The 6,677-nt window shown below is 49.9% G+C and overlaps 1 long non-coding RNA gene across 1 annotated transcript; it reads left to right on the forward strand.

The window, feature by feature from the left end:
* Window positions 1-4,817: 4,817 nt before the first annotated feature.
* On the forward strand, window positions 4,818-6,189 carry LOC137475251 (uncharacterized). The gene is made up of 2 exons (XR_010999771.1): window positions 4,818-5,241; window positions 5,525-6,189. It is a non-coding gene; the product is annotated as an uncharacterized lncRNA (long non-coding RNA).
* The last annotated feature ends 488 nt before the right edge of the window (window positions 6,190-6,677 follow it).

The following is a 6,677-nucleotide window of genomic DNA, read 5'->3' on the forward strand; positions in this document are numbered from 1 at the left end:
GATTGTTCCTGTTCCAGGCCATCACTGCTGGTCAGCATCTCCAGGCTGTGGTACAAGATTTATCCATAGGGGACATCTGAAGAGCAGCTGCTCCTCTGTTCATCCCTCTCCTGCCAAAGCACCATGGGATGACAAGGTCCAACACAGATGGAAAGGCTGCCCTGCCCCTGGGCTTTAAATAAACCTTGAGTCTCAGTGTCATGGAGCCCTGCTTGGGATCTTCATACAGTAAAACAGACAAGTGCAATCAATCAGAGAAACAGGTAATACTGTGTACGGCAAAAATTCTGTTTTCTACAAACAACATCTTAAAGGTGAAGCTCAGTTCTTACCAGACACCTAGAGAAAGAGTGGTAACAGGTCTTCATATTCATGGAACTTAGGGAGCTCAGTATTTCTGAGGTCCCTGACATTTTGTCTCATTTGGTCAAATGAGTTAAAAATCTGAAGGGGACAGAGTGATAATATGAGCATATAGTATCACTTGCATAGTAGCCATTTAGCCCCAGTCACAAACACCTTTTCTGCAACTTCTGGTCCTCTGTGAGAGCTGAGGACAAGACAGCAGGACTTGTGTCACCTAGACCTTTCATGGTGGGAAGTTTTCCCGTGTGCTGGACAAGAGCACGGCAAACTGTGGGTCACAGACCTCAAATAAGTCATCTCTCTGTGGGCATTAATTCATCTCTGGTTTTTCCCTGCTGGCCCACTAACACCAGGGGGACAATTCACAACCAGGAACTCCCATTCACTGCTGCACAAGTAGTAACATCCTGCAAAGCCTGGGGTGGTCCATTCAGGCTTCAAACCACCACCACGGGACCTCCTAGAGCTCCTCTGATAAAGCCCTTGGTCTCTGTGGCCTAGTGGTTCTCATGAATATGAAACTGCTCCCCCTTTCCTGTTTTAGTTTTCTGGCTCTTACAGTAAGAGCAGAGGTTCAAAAGACATGCAGGAGAGCACCCCAAAAACCTGAGGTTTGTTTCCTCATTTTTTGTTTCAGTAGCAGAAATGCATATGAATATGCAAGTGGTTGGTTGATTCATGTTTTCACAAGGATATCTTTTCCTTCCCAAGCATCCCCACTGTCCCCACATACGGGTCACCCCTCTCAGCAAACACCCTTAAGGAAATGCAGCTTATTGCAACCTCCTTCAGCTGGAATATCTCAGACTGGCTCTTAAGAGATAGCAAAAAATACCAGCAAAGTTATTTTCAAGTGATACAACTGCATCAGCACTGGGACATTTACCAGCAAAGATATTTTCTGGCAACAGAAGAGTGAAAAGCCACTGCTCCAACCAGCATTACAGCACTGGCAAAACAGCAGGACAGACCATTGCATCCCTGATAACATCCATCTCCTCTGTCCCCCTTCCCCTGGCCCCATTTTCTCCCAGCATCACTTACACAGAGTTTGGGGTCTGCCCAGGAAGGGGAGGGATGTCCTGCTATCTTCTCGTGCAGATAAAATGTCTCTTGTAAACAAAGGATCTGTGGGAAATGTGGGCTGTGTGCTGCAAGTCAATTCATTCACTCATCACCTCGTTGAGCCCCTAACCCGACAGCATCTCCTCAGATCTCATCTGACTACAAAGGCTTTGTTTCAAAGGGGAAAGCTTTGAATGATCTTCGTGCAAGAAAACACATCATGTTGGCACTGAGAGCTGCAGCGCTGCTGCTGCTCAGTCTGTGGGGCACTGCTAAAAGCACTGAAGAGCCAGCGTGGCTGCAGCCCTGTCACTTTAATGAGCAGGGAACTTCATGGGGGGGGTTGGGGCTATTTCATCAATAGCATTTGCCCCCCTACCTCCTGCCTGTGAAAAAGGAGAGAAGTTCAGTTCTGGACTCTGCACTAATGCAACTGTAAAATTACAGTTTAAAAAAAGCTCAGAAAGGGGAAGCTGAGGGGCTGTTTCAGCAGCAGCCACAGTCCAGCCTTGCTGCAGTGACCCAGGTGGGTTCCCCTGGGTGAGGACGCACTGACAGTGTTACAGCTTCCATCATGATGCTTTGGCAGAGCACTGAGCTCAGGGAGGCTTGGCACAGCCTGGATGCAACTTGCAGAGCCTCTGCAGGCTCACACCTTGGCTCTCCTTTTAGCAGTCAGCACATGGTGCTGCCTGACAGTGCCTGGAAGGAGCCTGTGCCATACATGCATGCAAGCAAACTGAGGAACAGGTAGGAAAAACAAAGGATATGAAGTCACATCTCTGCTGGCATGCAGGTGAATCCTGATGACAGACTCTAATCCTTCTTTTTAACATACCTACATTTCTTACTACCGTTTAGCAAGTTGATGCTGTTTGGACAAAATGCCACAATCAACATATAAGTTGGCAGGCACAGTGAATTTAAAAGGCTTTGAATAATGTTGTCCCAATTCCTAGCTTGAAAGCTTATAGCTTACAAACAACAAAACATGTAACAACATTGTGTATTGATTTCATTAAATAATAGCATTGGGGGGGGGGGGTGGGAAATTGCTGTGAATAGCAGCTTTTAGGAAAATCACTTTTTAGTCCATAGCATCTGATAAAAAACAGTGCTAGCAATCTAGACCAAGGGGAGAAAGAGCTGAATCAGAGGCCCTCGGGATGCAGTGCCAGTCTCTGCTGCAAGGGTGTGGGAATCCTGCAGCAAATTTTACTAATTCTCCTCCAGCCCTGCAGTAGCAGCATGTGACTGCAATCCCCCAGCCCCGCTCTGCCCTGCGTCCCCAAAAGCGCCACTGAAATCCTCTGTGGCCAGACACAGCATCAATCCCCCTGAGCAGCACTTGTGCTCAGGCTGGGCAGCTCGTGCCACAATTAATTCTGCCAGAATAAAACACCTCAGACTAAAAGGGGGGAGATTTAGATCAGATGTTAGGAGGAAATTCTTCACCATGAGGGTGGTGAGGCACTCACACAACTTACCCATGGAAGGTGTGACTGCTCCAGCCCTGGAGTTGTTGAAGCCCAGGTTGGATGGGGCTTTGACAAACCTGGAAAGGTGGTCTTTAAGGTCCCTTCCAACCCAAGCCATTCCATGATTCTCTAATGTGGGTAGGGGCTAGAGCAGCACAGGACAACTAGACCAGACAATGCCCAGGCAAAGCTGTCTAGGTGCAGGTGCTGGTCATCTGCAAAAGTGAATTTCTGTCAGATAAATGTACCCAACAACTCCTCCGCTCCCCTTACCCCAAACAAGCCCTAGTAGGAAAAAAAGCTGCCTAGTGCATATCCAAGTGGCATTTTCCATCACTTCTATCTCCATTACCTGCTGGATCTCATAACACTTCCAGCTGGTCTGGCTCTGTGGGGGAAGACCAGAGCCTGGCCTCCAGTAACACAAGTGGGAAAAGCCTCAAAAATTGACAAATTAGCTCATGCTCAGAGCAGCATGAACTGCGTTGGATCTGTGAGGCAGCCATTTAACTTCACCATTAAGTTTCCCTCAGGTGACACCACTGCCCCTGCCAGGGTGGATCCCAGTTAATTGGGTTTGTCACCTCCCCATCCCTGGCTCCCCTCATTCAGAGCAGTCTGTAAAGGCACAGACCTTGCCAGCCAGAAGCACACTATTAGTAGCACTAGCAGTGCCACTGTTATTATTAGCCAGTCTTGTATTTATTTTTTAGGAAGTTCTACTGCTGGACTGCAGACCTGCCTGCAATGTTCTTCCAAGGGGGGGCTGGGGAGGGCAGACTCCCCGGCACCAAACCCATCATTAATCTATTTTGAAAACAAGATCGTGTTTTCCAAATAGCACTGCATGACTCGCTCTCATTCTGCCAACACATTTTTATGGTGGTTTGGGATTTTTAGGGGGTTTCTTGGTGACGGGGGAGGAGCTTAATGGCTGATAAGTGTACAAGCCTGCTTGCAGCCAGCCAGGAATAGAGCCTGTGCCCCTCACCCTGGGCTGCTGAGGGAGTAATGGCCTTCTGCACGGGCTGGGCAGCAGGAACCCTCTTCCCAGGCACTGGCTGTAATCCATTCCAGCTGCAGATGTGTTCACGGCAACGTGCAGCAGTATCTGGAGGCAGCAGCATCACTGGCCGCGCACGAGTGCAGGGGTCCCGCCTCTGTCCCTGCTGGGACTGGAGATGAGGCTCAGTGACAGGCTGCGTGTCAGAGCTGCTCTGAAGGGTTTGCAGTGCCTGAGCACACACCAGGGCTCCAGATCCGAGCGGATTTGCCCCGCATCTCAGTGCACAGCAGCTCGGGACGGAAAGCTGGTTCGGTGTCCCAGCTGCTGCTGTTGAAGGAGATGTGTGTTGTCCAGACGGGAGGAATTGAGCTGGCTGCCGGCAGGATGGGGAGGGACAGGCAGAGCCGATGCTTTGCAGTGAAGGCCGTCCGGAAGGCGAAACCCCAGCATTTTAGCTCGTAGCTCTGGACCCCTTTGGGGAATTCCCAGCATTCAAGATGCCGTTTGCTTCCTCCCGGGGTCCCCTCGGGAGCCTTGGGGCAATTACAAAAGAGCGTGGTGCAGCACAAAACCTGGCTCCTCCCGGGGACAGGGAAGGCAGCCTGGTCCTGCAGCGAGGGCTTGCCGTGCCTGGAGGAGCCGCGCTCAGGGTGAGCTTCTGCTCCATCCCTGCCTCCAGCCCGGCACTCGAGTGGGCACCGCGCACCCGGGCAGGCAGGGGCAGAGGTGAGAGCCCAGACCTACGGCTCGGGAAACAGCAGCTCTGCTTCCAGCGGCACCTTTGCCGCCGGATGATCCTGTACAAGGCGCCTGGCTCCACGCCGGAGTTTCCCCTGTCCGTAAAACGGGCTAGCAGCCGCCCTTCTGGAGAGCTCTCTGACCGGCAGGGAGGGAAGGCCCTGCAAGAGCCGTCACACGGCTCTGCCCTGAAGAGAGGCAGGGAGAGGGAAGGGGCTGGGTACGTGTGCCAGCTCTGGAGCAGGAGCAGCAGAAAGGACCTTAGAACCTCGGTTTCCCACGACATTGATTTTAAACAAAAGGGGAAACCTGGGTGAAGGGAAAGAAATTAAGAAAGTCAGGTGAGAAGCCAGGTGGCTGGTGAAGTCAGACAACTCGGGAAACTGAGGCAGAGACAAGCTTCACTTGGGAATCATTTTACTGACAGTGGAAAAGCCTTTTCAGCAGAGGCTCTCATCCGCTCTTGAGACTCAGACATTCCTGGCAATGAGAATTCCATATGCTACTTCTAAATATTGCAGAAAGTCCCAGCTGCTGCAGGGTAAGGAGTCTTCCCCCCAGGACAGAGTCGGGCCGGCTCAGGAGAACGTGAGTGTGCTGCAAAACGCATCTCCGAGAGAGCTGCTGGGGGCTTAGCTCATTTCGAACGGCATTGTGCTTATTCATCTCTGTGCAATGTCCCCTGTGATTGCACACGGCCGCATGCAATACCGGGGAAGTTAGGAGAAATTCAATTATATTGATTTACGGAAGAAAGAGACAATAACAAATGTAATGGGTAGTTGCTATTCCATATTTTATCATGGGCCATTAAGACTTCGGGTTCTAATATCCTCTACCTTTAGAATGAAATTAAAACAATCATTTTCAGGATGAGGTGCTTCTCCACACAGAGCCTGGAGCTGCCAGCTAACCAAGCGTTGACACTCATAAATCAAGACCTCCTCAAATCTGGGTGCCCTCAGATACTTGCTGGAAATCAATTGAAGGTTCCTCTCAGTAGAGGTGCTTCTTGGTACAAAAGATGCCAAGCAGGTTGCCCACTCATATTGCACACCTAGTCAGAGGCTGCATAAATACACAGTGGGAATCTGAGTCTGAGGAGGTCTCTGTTCAACGTCCATGCTTCGAAGACCTACCTTCTATTTACTGCTTAGGAGAGCAGAGTCTACAGCAGGGAAATAGAAAACTCAAAGTTAAGCTGAAGCAAGCAGAGAATTGTACTGGTCTGTAGCATGTTCCAGCTCCCAATGACCAAAACCTGATTGACTTTAGGGGAGACTTGGGGGGGAGAAAACGATTTTTGACAGGGGTAACAAAACCAGTCACCCAGAACTTGATGCTACCAGCTGAGAAATGCCTGGCATCTCCCACTGCTGGATACACGTATCACTAGAGGCAGCTTAATGTGCTGCTGCTCTGGCACCCGGTGTACAGCTCCACTCCCACGAGGATTAAATCCCTGAGCCTCTCCTAACCAGCTTTCCTCCTCTGGCTCACCTTTCATTAGGTTTTGCAGTACCATGATGGCCCAGATGAAAAACAAAATGCAAGTGATTGTCCAAAGCTCTTCCTTTCAGCAAGCATGGTGTGAAACCACCTCATGGATAGGTGTGCTCTCAGTGGAGGAGTTTTCCTCTCCAGCATTCAGGTCTGCTGGGGACACACAGACAGGCAGCTGCTCTGTCTAGCACTGGCTGAAAATTCTTGTTCTTTTTTATAGGCAAGGGCTAAAACACTGCTGAGACACATTCCAGCATTGTAATACTGCTCTGAATAGCAAACAATAGAATAAACTCTGGTTTTGTGAAGTAGAGCATATTTATGTTAATTGTGGTTTAGGAGCTCTGCTCAGGACTTGAGTGAGTGACCATTTGTTTGCATCATCTTAAGCTACCACTGCATGCAGTTTAAGGCAATTTAACAGAGTATTTATAGCCAAGGTTAATAATTTCCCTGCAGTTTTTCTTTGCTCCTTGCCACCACCTGACACCTGAACAGCTCCTGCCCACCCGCTGCCTGCA

Source organism: Anomalospiza imberbis, chromosome 6, assembly GCF_031753505.1.
Source record: "Anomalospiza imberbis isolate Cuckoo-Finch-1a 21T00152 chromosome 6, ASM3175350v1, whole genome shotgun sequence".
Lineage (NCBI taxonomy): Eukaryota > Metazoa > Chordata > Aves > Passeriformes > Viduidae > Anomalospiza > Anomalospiza imberbis.